Source organism: Somniosus microcephalus, chromosome 25 (assembly GCF_052327205.1).
Source record: "Somniosus microcephalus isolate GS21.2 chromosome 25, FLI_Smic_1.0, whole genome shotgun sequence".
NCBI lineage: Eukaryota > Metazoa > Chordata > Chondrichthyes > Squaliformes > Somniosidae > Somniosus > Somniosus microcephalus.
In genome coordinates this window covers 22,537,534-22,555,113 of record NC_141011.1, presented here as the reverse complement: position 1 = coordinate 22,555,113, position 17,580 = coordinate 22,537,534, and positions in this window count along the sequence as shown.

The following is a 17,580-nucleotide window of genomic DNA, read 5'->3' as shown; positions in this document are numbered from 1 at the left end:
CCTCCTGTGCCGATGAGGACACCAACAAGGTGAAAAGAGTAGGAGATTTATCTTGTACTCAAAGAAATGTCCAAGCTTAGATTTTTTTTTTAATTTGTGATTGTGGGAGGAGGTATGGAATTTTAGAGTCTTGAAGAGCTGGGAACGAATGAGTTAGAATAGGAGATGGGATAAAGAGTCTTGATTTCAACACAGTGTGGACGTGGGGAGGACGAAGGGGGGCTCGGAACACATATTTGAACTTTGGGAGGAACAAGGAAGAAAGTTCAGTAGAGAACTCACCGTAGTAGAGCGAGGCAGTAGAATAGAGAAGCAGGAAATGTTACAATAGAAAGAGAGAGCTTGGTAGTGAGATCTGAGGGAAGGATTTACATACAGCTATTAGGCTTGGCTCACTGGTAGCACTCTCGCCTTTGAATCAGAAGGTTGTGGGTTTAAGACCTACTCCAGAGACTTGAGCACAAAAGCTAGGCTGACACTCCCAGTGCAATGCTGAGGGAGCACTGTGCTGTAAGAGGTGCCGTCTTTCGGGTGAGACATTAAACTGAGGCCCCGTCTGCATTCTCGGGTAGATGTAAAAGATCCCATGGCAGTATTTTGAAAAAGAGCAGGGGAATTCTCCCTGGTGTCACGGCCAATATTTATCCCTCAATCAATATCACAAAAACAGATTATCTGGTATCTCATTGCTGTTTGTGGGACCTTGCTGTGCGCAAATTGGCTGCTGCGTTTCCTACATTAGAACAATGACTACAATTCAAAAGTACTTAATTGGTTGTAAAGTGCTTTGGGATGCCCTGAGGTCGTGAAAGGCGCTATAGAAATGCAAGGTTTTTATTTTTAGTTGACAGATGTTTTTCTACGTCCAGGAGTATGAGAGAGCCTCCCTCGATATAGGAGCAGTGTTCTCAAGTATTGGACCTATGAAGAGATAGAAGTCTCTTATATTAGTTAAATCCGAAACTAGGGTCTTAAATCTAAACAAAGCAAAGTATGTAGGTATGAGGGGCGAGTTGGCTAAGGTAGATTGGGAAACTACATTAAAAGGTATGACGGTAGAGAAGCAATGGCTAGTATTTAAAGAATAAATACATAATTTACAACAAATATACATTCCTTTCAGGCACAAAAATCCCACAGGAAAAGTGGTCCAACCGTGGCTAACAAGAGAAGTTAAAGATAGTATTAGATTAAAGGAAGAGGCTTATAATGTTGCCAAAAAGAGTAGTAAGCCTGAGGATTGGGAGGATTTTAGAATTCAGCAAAGGAGGACCAAGAAATTGATAAAGAAAGGGAAAATAGAATATGAGAGTAAACTAGCGAGAGACATAAAAACAGACTGTAAAAGTTTCTATAGCTTTGTAAAAAATAAAAGATTAGCGAAATTAAATGTGGGTCCCTTACAAGCTGAGACAGGGGAAATTATAATGGGGAAATGGCAGAGAAATTAAACAAATACTTTGGGCAGGATTTTCCCTGCGGAGGCGGGATGGCGACAGGAGAGCTGGTTGGCGGGTTCCGGTCCCGCTCCTGTCTGCAGCTGCTCTCTGAAAATGATTTACCATAGATTGGCCTTGTTGAGCCCGCCCTGCGGGGTTACCGGCCAATTAAAAGGAAGCGGGTCTGATGACGTCATTTGATGAAGCGTCATCAGCTGGTTTCCTTAAAGGGACCACGGCCACATCGATTTTGGCATTGAGGTGCTGCAAGCACTGACAAACACTGCACAGAGGTGCACGGTTACACCCAGGCTCACGCACACAGCATGAGGGAGTCACAGCATGCAGGGAGGTTCTGTTCCCTTCCCAAGGGCGGAAGAGACCTCCCCAGGATACCAATGCAGCCTGGTTGCACATTGCACAGGAGGACACAAGCAGGGATGTTGTCAGGAGGACCAGGCTGCAGTGGCACCAACCTTTCAATGATCTCAGTAGATCACTAAACGTTACTGCAAAGCCACACTCAACCTTATCCTGCTGTGCCACTCATCACATACCCATCACTCTGCCTTCCCTACCCTACTCCTGCACATCCTTACTCACACCAACTTACCTTGCACCTCCACCCATCCCTCTCCATCTACATTATCATTTCCCCATCTCACTAGCCCCCCCTCACACTCACCCTTATCCTAGTCCAATCATACCAACTAACAACACACAAGGGTAGGCACATGGGTGTGTTATGCAATGTTCATGTAAATTTTCTGTTAATGTGTTGTCAATCATTGAAATCTTTATTTTCAACATTTTGCCTTATTGTACAGATCTGTGTTCACCTTTGGAAGTGTCTTTGTGAGTTGCAGTGAATGGTTAGACATAACAGTATCCCCCGCAATGATGAGGAGTGTGAAAGGAATGGCTTGGTCATTATAGGAATGTCTTATGGTGCTGGTGTAGGGTGGTTTTAACTTGCCGCATCATGTGGCAGCCAGGGTGTACAGTGTCAAGTGAAGTAAATCTGGCCATGGCATCGCTGGCCTCCTGGGCAGCAATGTGGTCAGATGCTGATGGCCTGTGTCCTGTTCATCAACAGGTGATTGCGCAGAAGGTAGGTGTTGTTGTTGGTGATGTTGGTGTGCCTGGTGATGTTGGTGCTGGGGCTGATCATGGAGAGATTCAGAGGACCAAGGTGAGATTTTTTCAAGGGCACCAATGGAATAGATGGCAGCTCAAGTTGAGATGGCAGAAGTGATCTGTCAATGGTGAGAGGGCTTGCTCCAAGGCAGTGACAGTGCATATAGAGTTAACACCACACACTTACAGCCTCCAGACAGATCAAATGTATCTTCCAAATCCTGAAACCAGCAATTTCTGGCATTTTGAAAGTGAACTGATGTGAGAGGTTAGGTTTTATGCTGCAGTTGCAGCTGTGAACTATTCAGCTCATTGGAAGACCCGACACACTCAGCTGGCGTGTTTGCCGAATGACGTGAAACACGTTGAAAATGTGTGAAAATAGGAAAAGCCTGGTAAAATAGCAGTTAACAAGGAGTTGTCTCTCCCATCGCTCGGTGTTGGGTCTGTTCTGAAGTCGCAGGCCCGACACTTTGGAAACTGGCATGGGTTTGCGGCAGGTTCCTAGCCCGCTTTCAATCGTTTTGAATTTAACAGCTTACCCACCTCCGAACCCGCCCTCTGAGCACCGGCAAAATCATGGCCTTCCTGTCCATCTTCACGGAAGAAGATGCAAAAAACATCCCGGAAATAGTGGAGAACCAAAGCTCTAGCGAGAATGAGGAACCGAAAGAAATTAGTATTAGTAAAAAAAATAGAACAGGAAACTCTCGATTTACCGGCACCTAAATAACCGGAAATCTCTGTTAACCGGCAAAATTCAGGAGTAGGTTCAGGTAAGTTTTACTTCATATTAGTGGCCGTTCCTGGATCTGTGGCTGTGTAACCGGGGTTCCTGCACCTGTTGCTAAGCAACAGGGATGCCTGGATCTTGCGGCCGGGGATCCTGCACCTGTTGCTAAGCAACAGGGACGTCTGGATCTTGTGGCCGGGGTTCCTGCACCTGTTGCTAAGCAACAGAGACACCTGGCTCTTGTGGCCGGGGTTCCTGCACCTGTTGCTAAGCAACAGGGAAGCCTGGATTTGTTGTTGTGTACGGAGCTCTCATACCTTTTACTATACCTCTCTGTAATCCGGACTTTTTGATAAACCGGCACCACGCCGGTCCCGTCAGTGTCGGATAAAAAAGAGTTTCCTGTACTGGAGAAACTAATGGGACTGAAAGCCGATAAATCCTCTGAACCTGATGGTCTACATCTTAGGGCTTTGAAAGAGGTGGCTATAGAGATAGTGGATGCATTGGTTGTCATCATCTAAAATTCCATAGATTCTAGAACGGTCCCCATGGATTGGAAGGTTGCAAATTTCCCAATTTAAGAAAGGAGGGAGAGAGAAAATGGGGAACTACAGACCAGTTAGCCTGACATCAGTGTTATGTTCATTAATAACTAGACATTCTTATTATGAACACAGCTAGCTTCTAGCTAGTTATTTATTCAGTACACGTTCTCTAGGTACAGTATCTGTAGAGATGCTGCATGTGTGCTCCTGTGTGCAGGCTGCCATCTTGACCGTTGCCTTGTGGGTAGCCTAGCCTCATGGGTAATGTAGTCTTAATATATCTACAGCTGGGCAGTGTAGCCTTATACATACAGCTATATACAGCTCTATGGCTCCACCTAGTGTCCACTATAGAATGACATGTTATTGATCGTTACATCCCCCTTTCTTTGAGGTTTAACAAAATCAATATCAATCAACTTTCAAGAAAACAATAAAGATAATATCAGTAACACTTTTGATAGTGCTCTATAAACATAAACATTTTCAAAACAGTCAACACATTTTCAAAGCTTTACATTGTACTCAAAGATTAAGTCTATCAGGCTTTTTTACTTCACGTGTGGATCTTCTCAACACGGGTAAGTCTGATGTGTCTTCATGAGATTGTTCTGGTGGTGAATGACAAGATGCAGTTGCGGCATTGTCATCAATCTGCTCTTGTATAGATCGAGGTCTCCTTGCGATCTTTGCTTGGAGAGGGTTTCAGTGTTTCCTTCACTCTTCATGCCATAACTCTCAATGTAGTCAATGCACTCTTGAAAAACTGCTGGCAGCTGGATCCCATCATACAGCATAGTCCTCTCAGCAGCCTTGGCTAATGGAACACCAAAGATTGGCCTGAGGGAAGAAGGAGTATCCACCGGAACTGCTTCCTGCTCTGGTGCAGGCTTCTTCTTTTTCTTTTTCTCTTTCCACTGCTTAACAACATCTGCTGCGGTTATATCTTTGGACTTTTTCTCCTTGTGTTTTTCCTCTTTGTGCTTTTCTTCCTTTGGCTTCTCTTTGACCTTAAAGTCTTTGGCCTAGAAATTCAGCGGTGTTAGCGCCCACTTAGCGCCTAAAGAGGTCTTTTGCGCCGGCGCTGTTGGTAGCCTGGAATTCAGTGTAGCGCAAATGGTGGCGTTAGCCGGTAGCGCTGCGCTGGCATCGATGACGTCATCGGTGTGCGCAGCGCCCCGGTTCCAACGTGATGCCGGCCCGATGCCCAAATTCAGTTTTGGCTGCCTCTCCCGTAGCGGGCGCAAAGAGCGTTTGTAAAACGGGGCCTTGCAGCTCCGAGAGGCCGGGGCGTAAAGGTGGAGGTGCGGCCGGCCGCTTTCCCGGCGGCCGCTTGGCCGCACCTTCCTCCCCGGACTCCCACACCACCCCCCCCGCGGCATTGGTCTCTGACCCCCGCGAGCCCGGCACTTCTCCGTGGTGCCGGGCTCATTTGCCGGGGGAATCCAGCGGTGATCTCACGGCTGCAGGCAGCTCCTCCTTAAGAGAAGGAGGAGGCCTGCAGTACCCCAGCCTGCCGCACCGCATCGGGTGGCGCTGCGGCAGCTGGACGCCTGAAATTGACTTTCAGCGCCCCAATCGGAGGCGGCCAAACCCTGCAATAGCGCCCGCCTCCGTCTTGGGGCGCTGCAACTGAATTTCAGGCGGGCGCTACGGGAATCCGGGCATGCGCTAACTTTCGGGCGCTAAAGACCTGGCGCGGCGATAGCGAAATTCTAGGCCTTTTTCTTTCTTCTTGGAGAAACTAGGCTTTTTGAAGACATGGATACCCTTTGGCCTTTTCATCCTTGATGGGCTCTCTGCTTCATCACCTGAGTCATCTGGTCTGCTTATGGCACAGTTTATACAGTAGACTCTCTTGACCAGTTCTAAGTCTTCACAAGCTTTGTCACCTAGTATCGAATCAAGTCTTTCAGCCACAACAGAAAACATGAGATGATGCACTTTGTCTTTGACTGTCACTTTAAGTCTGCATACACCTAAGCTATCTATTTTCTGTCCATTATAGCTCTTCAGTAGTACTGACTTTTTCTGTATTTTGGGCTTTTCTTTCATATTTTTTATGTCACTCATACTGATTAAGTTTGCTTTTGCCCCAGTGTCCAGTTTCAATGTAACTAATGCTCCATTTATCTGCAGTGGGATCATCCATTTGTCCACTTTTACTGCATTGACTTTATGTTCAGCATTGTCCATTTCTGAGGGCTGCACATTTTCTGTATATTTTTTGATATCGTCACATGACACCATTCGTACAAAAAATGTCTCACTTAAATCAGTGTCCTCAATCACATTAACTTGTTGCCCTTTCGTTGTTTTTACTTTTGAAAAGCATTGTTTGGCAAAGTGATTCTTTCCATTACACTTTGTGCACATTTTTCCAAACGCTGGGCATTGTCTCAACTGGTGTTTGTAACCACAGCGTTTACAATTAAAAATGCTTTTCATTTCTGTTCTGCCCACGTTTCTTCCCCTTGTAGGACACAGCACCGACAGCAGCATTTTCGCTCATTACAATCGCATCATTATTGATTTCACTGAAAGCCTTCGCGTGCTTTCGAGCTAGCTCGCTGGCTTGGCATATTTTCACAGCATTTTCCAAATTTAGTTCAGTTTCTCTCAACAGACGTTCCCTGGCTTTTTTATCATGAATACCAAACACAATCTGGTCACGAATCATGGATGATTTCAGCTCAGAGAAATTACATGTCTGTGCTTTCAGTTTCAGATCAGTTATAAAGCTAACAAAAGTCTCATTTTGTTGCTGTGTCCGAGAACGGAAGATGTATCTTTCATACGTCTCATTCTTTTTGGGAGAGCAATGTGCATCAAAAATTTTTAGCACATCTTCTAATTTTTCTCTGTTCTCCGCTGGATTAAATACAAATGTATTAAATACCTCTATCACCTGTGGGCCTGCAACCGTGAGCAGCAATGCTATCTTCCTTGCATCTGGCTTCGTACCGAATCCGATGGCTGCAATGTAGAGTTCGAATTGCTGTTTAAAAGTCTGCCAATTGTAGTCGATTTTTTCTGTGAGATTCAAACGCTCTGGTGGCTTCAAATTCTCCATGTCGCTTTTCACAATTTTCAGCAGATCTTCACCACCCTGGTACCATGTTATGTTCATTAATAACTAGACATTCTTATTATGAACACAGCTAGCTTCTAGCTAGTTATTTATTCAGTACACGTTCTCTAGGTACAGTATCTGTAGCGATGCTGCATGTGTGCTCCTGTGTGCAGGCTGCCATCTTGACCATTGCCTTGTGGGTAGCCTAGCCTCATGGGTAATGTAGTCTTAATATATCTACAGCTGGGTAGTGTAGTCTTATACATACAGCTATATACAGCTCTACGGCTCCCCCTAGTGTCCATTATAGAATGACATGTTATTGATCATTACAATCAGTAGTAGGGAAAATGCTAGAATCCATTATTAAGGCCGTGGTAATGGGGCACTTAGAAAATAATAATAGGATTGGGCAGAGTCAACATGGATTTATGAAAGGGAAACTGTGTTTGACAAATCTGTTAGAGTTTTTTGAGGTTGTAACTAGCAGAATAGATAAAGGGGAACCAGTGGATGTGGTGTATTTGGATTTTCAGAAGGCATTTGATAAGGTGCCACACAAGAGGTTATTAAACAAAATTGGGGCTCATTGGAGGTATTATACTAGCATGGATTGAGGATTGGTTAACAGACAGAAAACAGAGAGTAGGAATAAACGGGTCATTTTCGGGTTGGCAGGCTGTAACTAGTGGGGTACCGCAAGGATCAGTGCTTGGGCCTCAGCTATTCACAATCTATATCAATGATTTGGATGACAGGACCAAATGTAATGTATCCAAGTTTGCTGATGATACAATGCTGGGTGGGAATGTAAGTTGTGAGGAGAATGCAAAGAGGTTTCAAGGGGATATAGACAAGCTAAGTGAGTGGGCAAGAACATGGCTAATGGAATATAATGTGGAGAAATGTGAAGTTATCCACTTTGGTAGGAAAAATAGAAAAGCAGACTATTTTTTTAAATGGTGAGAGATTGGGAAATGTTGGTGTTCAGGAGAACCTGGGTGTCCTGTACAAGAATCACTGAAAGTTAACATGCAGGTACAGCAAGCAATTAGGAAAGCAAATGGTATGTTGGCCTTTATTACAAGAGGATTTGAGTATAAGAGTAAAGACGTCTTATTGCAATTATATAGGGCCCTGGTGAGACCACACCTGGAGTATTGTGTACAGTTTTGGTCTCCTTACCTAAGGAAGGATATACTTGCCATAGAGGGAGTACTACAAAGGTTCACCAGACTGGTTCCTGGGATGGGGGGGTTGTCCTATAAGGAGAGATTGAGTAGACTAGGCCTATATTCTCTAGAGTTTAGAAGAATGAGAGGTGATCTCATTGAAACATGCAAAATTCTTACAGGGCTTGACAGGGTAGATGCAGGGAGGATGTTTACCCTGGCTGGGGAGTCTAGAACCAGGGGTCACAGTCTCAGAATAAGGGATCGGCCATGTAGGACTGAGATGAGGAGAAATTTCTTCACTGAGAGGGTGGTGAATCTTTGGAATTCTCTACCCCAGAGGGCTGTGGATGCTCAGTCGTTGAGTATATTCAAGACAGAGATCGATAGATTTTGGAATATTAAGGGAATCAAGGGATATGGGGACAGTGCAGGAAAGTGGAAATGAGGTAGAAGATCAGCCATGATCTTATTGAATGGCGGAGCAGGCTTGAAGGGCCGAATGGCCTCCTCCTGCACCTATTTCTTATGTTCTTATGAAGTGTAGAAAAGACTGTTGGTGCAATTAACAGGTGAGCACTTAACTCGTACATAGACATTTCTCTGTCCACTGTTTTTGTGTGGCCGTTATCCCACTTACTTTAAATGACTTAAAGACTCTGAAACAGCAGGGAGAGGAATTTCATAGGAATGCATTGTGTTTTCCCAACAGTCATTTCTAGGCTGTAATGCAGTTAATAGATAGGTTTACCACAATATGCTGTGAGTTAATACTTGCTTCCTAAAGTAGAGTTAACATTTTGTCTTCAAGGAGTTCAGCTGCTAACGAGAAAGAAAAAAAATTAACTAACGAGTCGGTTTCCAAACTTGGAAAGTTTCTTTGGATTATAAATCAGGGGTTGCAGAAAAGGTAATGTTTCTCATTGCTTGACCTCTTAAACATCCCAGGTTACGAAAACAGCTATAAATTGCAAAACATAGTCAGCTTACTGTAGCTATCATTAGTTTTCTGTGTTACGGAGTCAAGGGTTGCCCAGAAATGGAAGGCCCCCTCAATTTTCGTGCGGGTCTGGTTAAAGTAACATTAATGAATTTTGTTGTACTAAAGGTTCCTTGTGTTTGGCTATTTTCAGCCCACACAGAGCATATCAGTGTGCATTGCTTAGTGGAAATATTTGTATCAATTAATTTTTGGCTTACAAATCCATTGCTCTGTTACAAGCCAAAACTGAGAGGAAAAAACTATAATCCTTTATATAATAAAACTGGGAGGGAGTCTCAAAGACCAGATAGGCCCGTGATTTATCAAGTGTCCATTGTGAATCCTCGTTCTCCTATCAATTCAAGTAAACACCAGCAAAGATGCTTTGCCCTGCCCACCCAGAAGAAAAGGCAAAGAAAGGCACCAGAGAATGCAGGAAGAATGAATGAAAGAGCAGACACACATCACAAAAGATGAAGAATAATAAGACGTAATAGATTAGAAAGAACAGGAGAGCAAAAATCAAACAAGGTAGAGGAGATGGAAGGGATCTAGAATGCTGGAACTATAGGTTCTCAAACTGGAGACTTAAGTTCAAATCCCAGTCACAACTGACAGTCAACCTTGTTTTGAGGTGGAAGTCATAATGATGTCATGACATTACTATTTCATAGAATCATAGAATCTCACAGCACAGAAGGTGTCTGTGCCACTCTTTGAAAGAGCTATCCAATTAGTCCCATTTCACTGCTCTTTCCCTACAGCCCTGCAAATCTTTCATTTTCAAGTATTTATCCAATTCCCTTTTGAGAGTTACTCTTAGGCAGGCAGCCCCTCGGAACCGAGGAAGACTTGCTTCCACATTAAAAATGAGTTCGCAGGTGACTGATGAGTCCAATGCGGGACCTACAGTCTCTGTCACAGGTGGGGCAGACGGTGGTTGAAGGGGCGGGTGGGTGGGGTGCTTGGGTTGACGTGCGCTCCTTGCGCTGCTTGCGCTCGGCTTCCACTTGCTCCCGGCAAAGAGACTCGAGGTGTTCGGCGCCTTCCCGGATGCTTCTCCTCCACTTTGTGCGGTCTTGGGCCAGGGATTCCCAGGTGTCGGTGGGGATGTTGCACTTTTTCAAGGAGGCTTTGAGGGTGTCCTTGAAGCGTTTCCTCTGCCCACCTGGGGCTCTCTTGCTGTGTCGGAGCTCCGAGTAGAGCGCTTGTTTTGGGAGTCTCGTATCAGGCACGCAGATGATGTGACCCGTCCATCGAAGCTGATCGAGCGTGGTCAAAGCTTCGATGTTGGGGATGTTGGCCTGAGTGAGAACACTGACGTTGGTGCACCTATCCTGCCAATGGATTTGCAGCATCTTGCAGAGGCAGCATTGGTTGTCCCTCTCCAGTGCTTTGAGGTGCCTGCTGTACATGGTCCATGTCTCTGAGGCATACAGGAGGGCGGGTATCACTACTGCTCTGTAGACCTTGAGCTTGGTGCTGGGTTTGAGGTCCTGGTCTTCAAACACTCTTCCTCAGGCGACCGAAGGCTGCACTGGCACACTGAAGGCGGTGTTGGACTTCATCATCGACGTCTACCCTTGTTGACAGTAGGCTCCCGAGGTATGGAAAGTGGTCCACGTTGTCCAAGGCATTGTCGTGGATTTTGATATTCACGGGGCAGTACTGTGTGGCGGGGGCAGGTTGGTAGAGGACCTTTGTCTTACGGATGTTTAGTGTAAGGCCCATGCTCTCGTACGCTTCGGTGAAGGTGGTGACGATGGTTTGGAGTTCGACCTCCGAGTGTGCGCAGACGCAAGCGTCATCTGCATACTGTAATTCAATGACAGAGGATTGGACGACCTTGGATCTGGATTGGAGGCGACGGAGGTTGAACAGTTTCCCGTTTGCTACTATTGAGTCCGCTTCCACCACCCTTTCAAGCAGTGCATTCCAGATCATCATAACTCGCTGCATAAAAAAAATTCTCCTCATCTCCCCCCTGGTTCTTTTGCCAAATATTTTAAATCTGTGTCCTCTGGTAAACGACCCTCCTGCCAATGGAAACAGTTTCTCCCTATCTACTCTATCAAAAACCCTTATAATTTTGAACACTTTTATTAACCTTAACCTTCTCTGCTTTAAGGAGAACAATCCCAGCTTCTCCAGTCTCTCCACTGAAGTCCCTCATTTCTGGTACCATTCCAGTAAATCTCCTCTGCAACCTCTGCATTGCCTTCACATCCTTCCTATAGTGCGGTGCCCAGAATTGGACGCAATACTTCAGCTGAAGCCTAACCAGTGATTTATAAAGGTTTAGCACAACTTTTTTGCAGTTTGATGCATTACTTCCTCCTTCTCAGTAAGTCTGCCTTGTTTTTGGTCGTATTTTTTCAACCTACTTTAGAAGCTAAGATCCATTATTTGTATACTATACGTTTCTGTTTATGTGCACAAGCATGTTGGCAGCTTCCCTGCTGGCTCAGTAGGTTCATGCACTGTCCAGTGGTGGTACTGCTTCTTTCATATGGTAGTAGCAAAAAACAAATTAAATATCAATATTTAAGTCAGATTCTGGTGTAACAACGTGGATATCTTGTAGGCTGCCTGCGAATTTCCTCTGAGGGCAGTGCTCAATGATATGCCCCAGGGTCTGATTGGGAGCTCCACTTTAAACTTCCACCTATGGTACTGGACCAGACAGATCAGGAAAATCTCAGGTTCAATCCCTGGTCTGTGCTGACCCATGGTGACTACCAGATCTCTACAATCAGCTTCAGTCCTCCGGACGAGGATATTTGGTGTCAGCCTTGGCTCAATGGTAGCACTCTCACTTCTAAGTCAGCAGGTTGCGGGTTCAAGCACTCACACTAGAGACTTAAGCACATAATCTAGGCTGTATTTCCCAGTGCAATAATGAGGCAGTGCTGCACTGTTGGAGGTGCCCAGATGTTAAACCAAGGCCCTGTATTCCCTCTCAGGTGGACATAGAAGTTGAAATATGGCACTATTCAAAGAAGAGCAGGGGAGTTCTCCCAGTGTCCTGGCCAACATTTATCCCTTAACCAACATCACAAGATATACAGATTATCTGCTCATTAAACTCCTCGTCGTGAATTTCTGTTTTGGACTAGGAGGAGGGGAGCCGGGCATGGCGGTTGGAGGCCGGACGTGAGCGTGAGAGGCAGGCCCCGGGCCGTTGCAAATTTGAACCGGCGACAGTGCGGGAAGCTCGCAGTTCGAGGGGAAGGAGGGAGAGCCGGGCATGGAGACCTGAGGCCAGACGGTGAGCGTGAGAAGAAGGACACCATATTGTGGAGCCGGCAACAGGGAGGAGGAGTCCACGGAGATGGAGCGGCTGATGGACATCGCGTTCCCACTGCCATTGGACACAATTGAATTGACTTTTACTGAACATGGCGCTGTAGAATAGCGACGTGTCTCTGTGAGCTCCCACAGCCTATTGTGGAAGTGATCGTGGAGTAAAAACGCTCCATTGTAGTAATACATATGGCAAATAAAATTGATTTGATTTGATTTGATTTGATATCTCATTGCTGTTTGTTGGACCTTGTGTGTAAATTGGTGTTTCCTACATTACAATGCTTAAAAAAAAGTACTTCATTGGCTGTGAAGCGCTTTTGACGTTTTGAGGTCATGAAAGGCACTAAATCAATATAAGTTCTTTCTTTCTTTACTTAACTAAACTTAAGCAGGGTCTCTGCTTTAGGGACTCCTGCTGGAGAGTGTGAGCGTGTGAGGTGCAGAATGGGGGTCATGGGATTAGTGTCCATTTTTCTTTGGTGCAGCATTCACTTTTCAGGCCCTATTTGAGTGTGAGACCCATGCAAATCTACCCGAATTAGTCTGGGCTCAATTAGTCTTTTAATCTGGACGGACTCAATTAGTTTGGACTAGTCTGTTGGTCCAGGTGAACTCAATATTAAAACAATATTGAGCCACACTAATGGATTAAAACCCTGGTCTGTGTTGAGATCACCAATTTTAACTGGGGCAGCAAGGTGGGGTATTACAATTGTTATCGGTACCTTTGGCTGAGGAGAGTAAAAATAAGACAAGGTTTAAGAACATAAGAACGTAAGAAACAGGAGCAGGAGTAGGCCAATCGGCCCCTCGAGCCTGCTCCGCCATTCAATAAGATCGTGGCTGATCCAATCTTGGCCTCAACACCACTTTCCCGCTCTCTCCCCATTCCCCTTGACTCCCTTGTAGTTCAAATATCTGTCAATCTCCGCCTTGAATATATTCAGTGACTCCGCCTCCACAGCTCTCTGGGGTAGAGAATTCCAAAGATTCACGACCCTCTGAGAGAAGAAATTCCTCCTCATCTCCGTCTTAAATGGGTGCCCCCTTATTCTGAAACTATGCCCCCTAGTTCTAGATACCCCCACAAGGGGAAACATCCTCTCAGCATCCACCCTGTCAATCCCCCTCAGAATCTTATATGTTTCAATAAGATCACCTCTCATTCTTCTAAACTCCAATGAGTATAGGCCCAACCTGCTCAACCTTTCGTCATATACGTCAACCCTTCATCCCAGGAGTCAACCAAGTGAACCTTCTCTGCACTGCCTCCAATGCAAGTATATCCTTCCTTAAATATGGAGACCAAAATTGTACGCAGTACTCCAGGTGCAGTCTCACCAGCGGCCTGTAAAGTTGCATCAAAACTTCTCTACTTTTATACTCCTTGCAATAAAGGCCAACATTCCATTTGCCTTACTAATTATTTGTTGTACCTGCATGCTAAGTTTTTGTGTTTCATGTATTAGGACCCCCAGATCCCTTTGTACCGCAGCATTTTGTAATCTTTCTCCATTTAAATAATAATTTGCTCTATCCAATGATCCCTGCTGGAATGTGTACACATGTGGACATCAGTTGAGGACACCCTCAGTTGAGATGCCCTCCACGGTTGGATAACTTGCTGACAGTGGCCTGGATTTTGCGGTTGGCCTTAATTAACTGCCTCCGGCACCCGGACCGAATGCGCACTTACCTGTTGCGAGGCCCCAAACGAAAAGTTGCTGTCAGACGCTGCAGGGTTGAGCGGAGCGTCGTGGCCTGCGGATTCCAGGGGCGCGCACCGTGAGTGTGAGCGCACCTGGGATCACGTGGGCCGGTGCTCCCATCAGGAAACAGAAGCAACGTGTTACTTGGAGAAATTAAATTGATCTTTTGTCAGAACTACAATTCTTTGCAGTAGTTTAATGGCACTCAGGAGAATCAGGGTGAAATTCAATTAAATAAGCATCTGCTACATTCCCATTACTTTTGAAGAAACACAAATTGGAGAGAGAAAGTAACAACATCCACTGTAAGTTATTAGATGATTCTGTGTGCATGCCTGTCAGTTAATATTTGTACTAATATCCCACATTTTCTCCAGGTGGAGTCCCAGTTGAGACACTCAAGTTCTACAACTTTATTAGATGTCATCTAATTGGGAAAAAAAGCAACCTAATACAGCAAATGAATCGGAAAAGAGCATGACTATAGATATGGACTATAAATCCATATCCATCAGAGTATTTCAGGTAGCAAAAGTATTTAATTGCTGTTCCACTTGGGGCTATGCTTCAGAACATTAAATGGTGTGATTGACTAGGTTATTCAGGTCAACTGAAATTAAATGCTTTTTAGGGATCATTGCGACGTTATCTGCATCTCAACATATGCGTTGCAGTTTTTAAAAAATTCCAATACAGTAATGAATAAACAAAAGAGCACCAGATGAAGATTTTTTATTGACGGGTATCCCCTCACGCTGTGCAAACAGGCTCCTGCGCCTGTTTGCACTAGCCATAAAATTTTCGTACATAATTGCTGGGCAGTTGGTGGGCAATTAGCCCAACTCTGTGCCAGCAATTGGGATTTCAATGTTGGAATTTGACAGATCGCAAATTCGGGATTTATCCCCGAACGTGCTGTCTATTTCAAAGGCAGTATGACGGCGTACTCTGAGAGTACGCCATCATACCAACCGCAAAATCCGGGCCAATGTCGCAACTGATCCATGTAGAGTGGCCACTGGGCCAGGTACCAAAGCATGGCATCCACCTGCACAACTGTACCCGAGTAGGATTCAGCAGACTCAGAAGAGAGGAGAAAAACAGGGAGGAATAAATGTGACCTATTTTGATGATTGTCACACTTAACTAAACACGGCTTCTTATTTTGTAATTAGTGTTAGCTGTGGCTCAGTGGGTAGCACACTCGCCTCTGAGTCAGAAGGTTGTGGGTTCCACTCCAGGGACTTGTGCATATAAAGCAAGGCTGACACTCCAGAGCAGTGCTGAGGTGCCGTCTTTCAGATGAGATGTTAAACCGAGGCCCTGTCTGCTCTCTCAGGTGGATGTAAAAAATCCCATGGCACTATTTTGAAGAAGAGCAGCGGAGTTATTTCCGGTGTCCTGGTCAATATTTATCCCTCAATCCACAATACAAAAACAGATGATCTGGTCATTATCACATTGATGTTTGTGGGAGCTTGCTGTGTGCAAATTGGCTGCCGCGTTTACCACATTACAACAGTGACTACACTCCAAAAGTACTTCATTGGCTGTAAAGCGCTTTGAGACATCCGGTGGTCGTGAAAGGCGCTATATAAATGCAAATCTTTCATTTTTTTAATGGGTCTGGTAGCATAGCCACAACCCACCTGTTCACTGTTGCTTCCTGTCTAAGTACAGCCTTAGAGGATTAATATATTAAAAATAAGAAGTCAGGCAAAGGTTAGGTAGCACACGAGTTTCGGTTACTGTTTTTCCCCTCAAGACCCAAGGTTCAATTTGAAGGGAGAATTACAGTCCTAGCCCTTTTGGGCTATCCCAGATCAGGGGTATTCCCCAGACTTTCATCTTCAACTAAAGTTAGAGATAGCCGAATTCCATAAGATGCTTAAATGGGTTTAAAGGTTCAGGCTATCTCTCCCTAAAGGAAAGGAACGACTAAAGATGTTACCATCCTCCAGATAGTACTTTTAGTAAGTTGAACTAGACTGTAACCTTCTGGATATTATAAGGGTACAGAATACCCCCCAGAATTCTGCAACTCCTTACAGAAATGTGGGTTTGCGAGTTTATACAGAATTACTCTTTGAGACAATTCTAAAAATATATAGTTTTATTTAAGAGCCGACATTCAGTTAACATCTGTTGAATCAGTCGCAACATTAACAATTCAAAATACAATTAGCTTACATTTCTTATTTCTCAGAGATTCTTATTCTCAAATCTTTACTTCGTTACATTTCTTATTTCTTACTTATTTCTAAATCCAGAACATCCACCAAAATCAATCACTTTGACTTCCCGAGACTCAGAGTTAAAGACTTACAGAGACGCCTCTGAAGAGTTGAGAAACGCTTTACACATTCAACGAGTTCCGACTTTCTATTAAAAAGGTCTTATTTTTATACCCTTTTGGCAGTGGTTTCTTCTTTGATGTTCTCTGCTGATGTCAGCTAATTGTCTTTACTGATACCTCTTTTGAATGCTTTCTATCTTACTGTCAATTCAACTATTGCATGCATAATTATTTCTCTACCTTTAGGTGTTTCAAAAACCATCATAAAAACAATGACAGCTATGGTCTCTGTTTGATGTCATTCCTACAAAATGCTTTCATTCAATTCTTTATATTGGCTTTACTGGTTTTTTGCAGTCATTGTGACCCCGTTCTGCTCCAAGTTTAATACAAACACAATGCAATTGCTTGGTGTCTCTATTGAAGTCATATTTTCAAAGCCTTCTTGTTGGTATTAGATTTACAATATGTAAATCAAAACCACTTTAACTGTGTGTTTGCTTATTTTCTAGCTATTTCAATTGGTTGCATATTTAATCTTATGGTTCCTGTTTTCCAAGTTTAACATAAAACTATTTGACCAGCAGGTTTCTTTACTTGATGTCATATTTCAAAGGGACATGCCTCTTTTAATGTTTGTGTTTCTTTTTCACGTGCTAGCTCTTCACACTTTAAACTGGGCATTCTCGTTGTGTTCGTTGCAAACTGTAGACCTTTCGGAAGCACCAATAGTTTGCTTCAATCTTTCATTGTTTTAGTATATTTAACTAATTCCCATTTCAAAGCTTGTTTACAACTTTGTTATCAACAGATCTTTTCTCAAGAACTGTTCACAGCCTTGTCTGCTGAGACTTGTGTCTTTTAAACCCAGTATATTCTGTATTAATAATATCAGAATTCTGTTCATAGTATCGTGTATTACTCTGAATTATGGCTATTCCTTCACAAATTCAGCCAAGGGAAGATGCATGCTGGCCTCTTCTTGCTGTTGAGCTATCAAGTGAATTGAGCTCTGGCACTGTTCTAGCCTAACGTGCAATGAGCTGCAGTCCATATCGCACAACTGTCACAGACTTGGCAGCCGTGAGAGCCCAGGATTGAAAGAGTGTGGAATGGGAATGTCGTGCTGGGGAATTCACACGCAAGACTTGCAGTTGAGATGCTTCCTTAGCAAAATACCGGGCA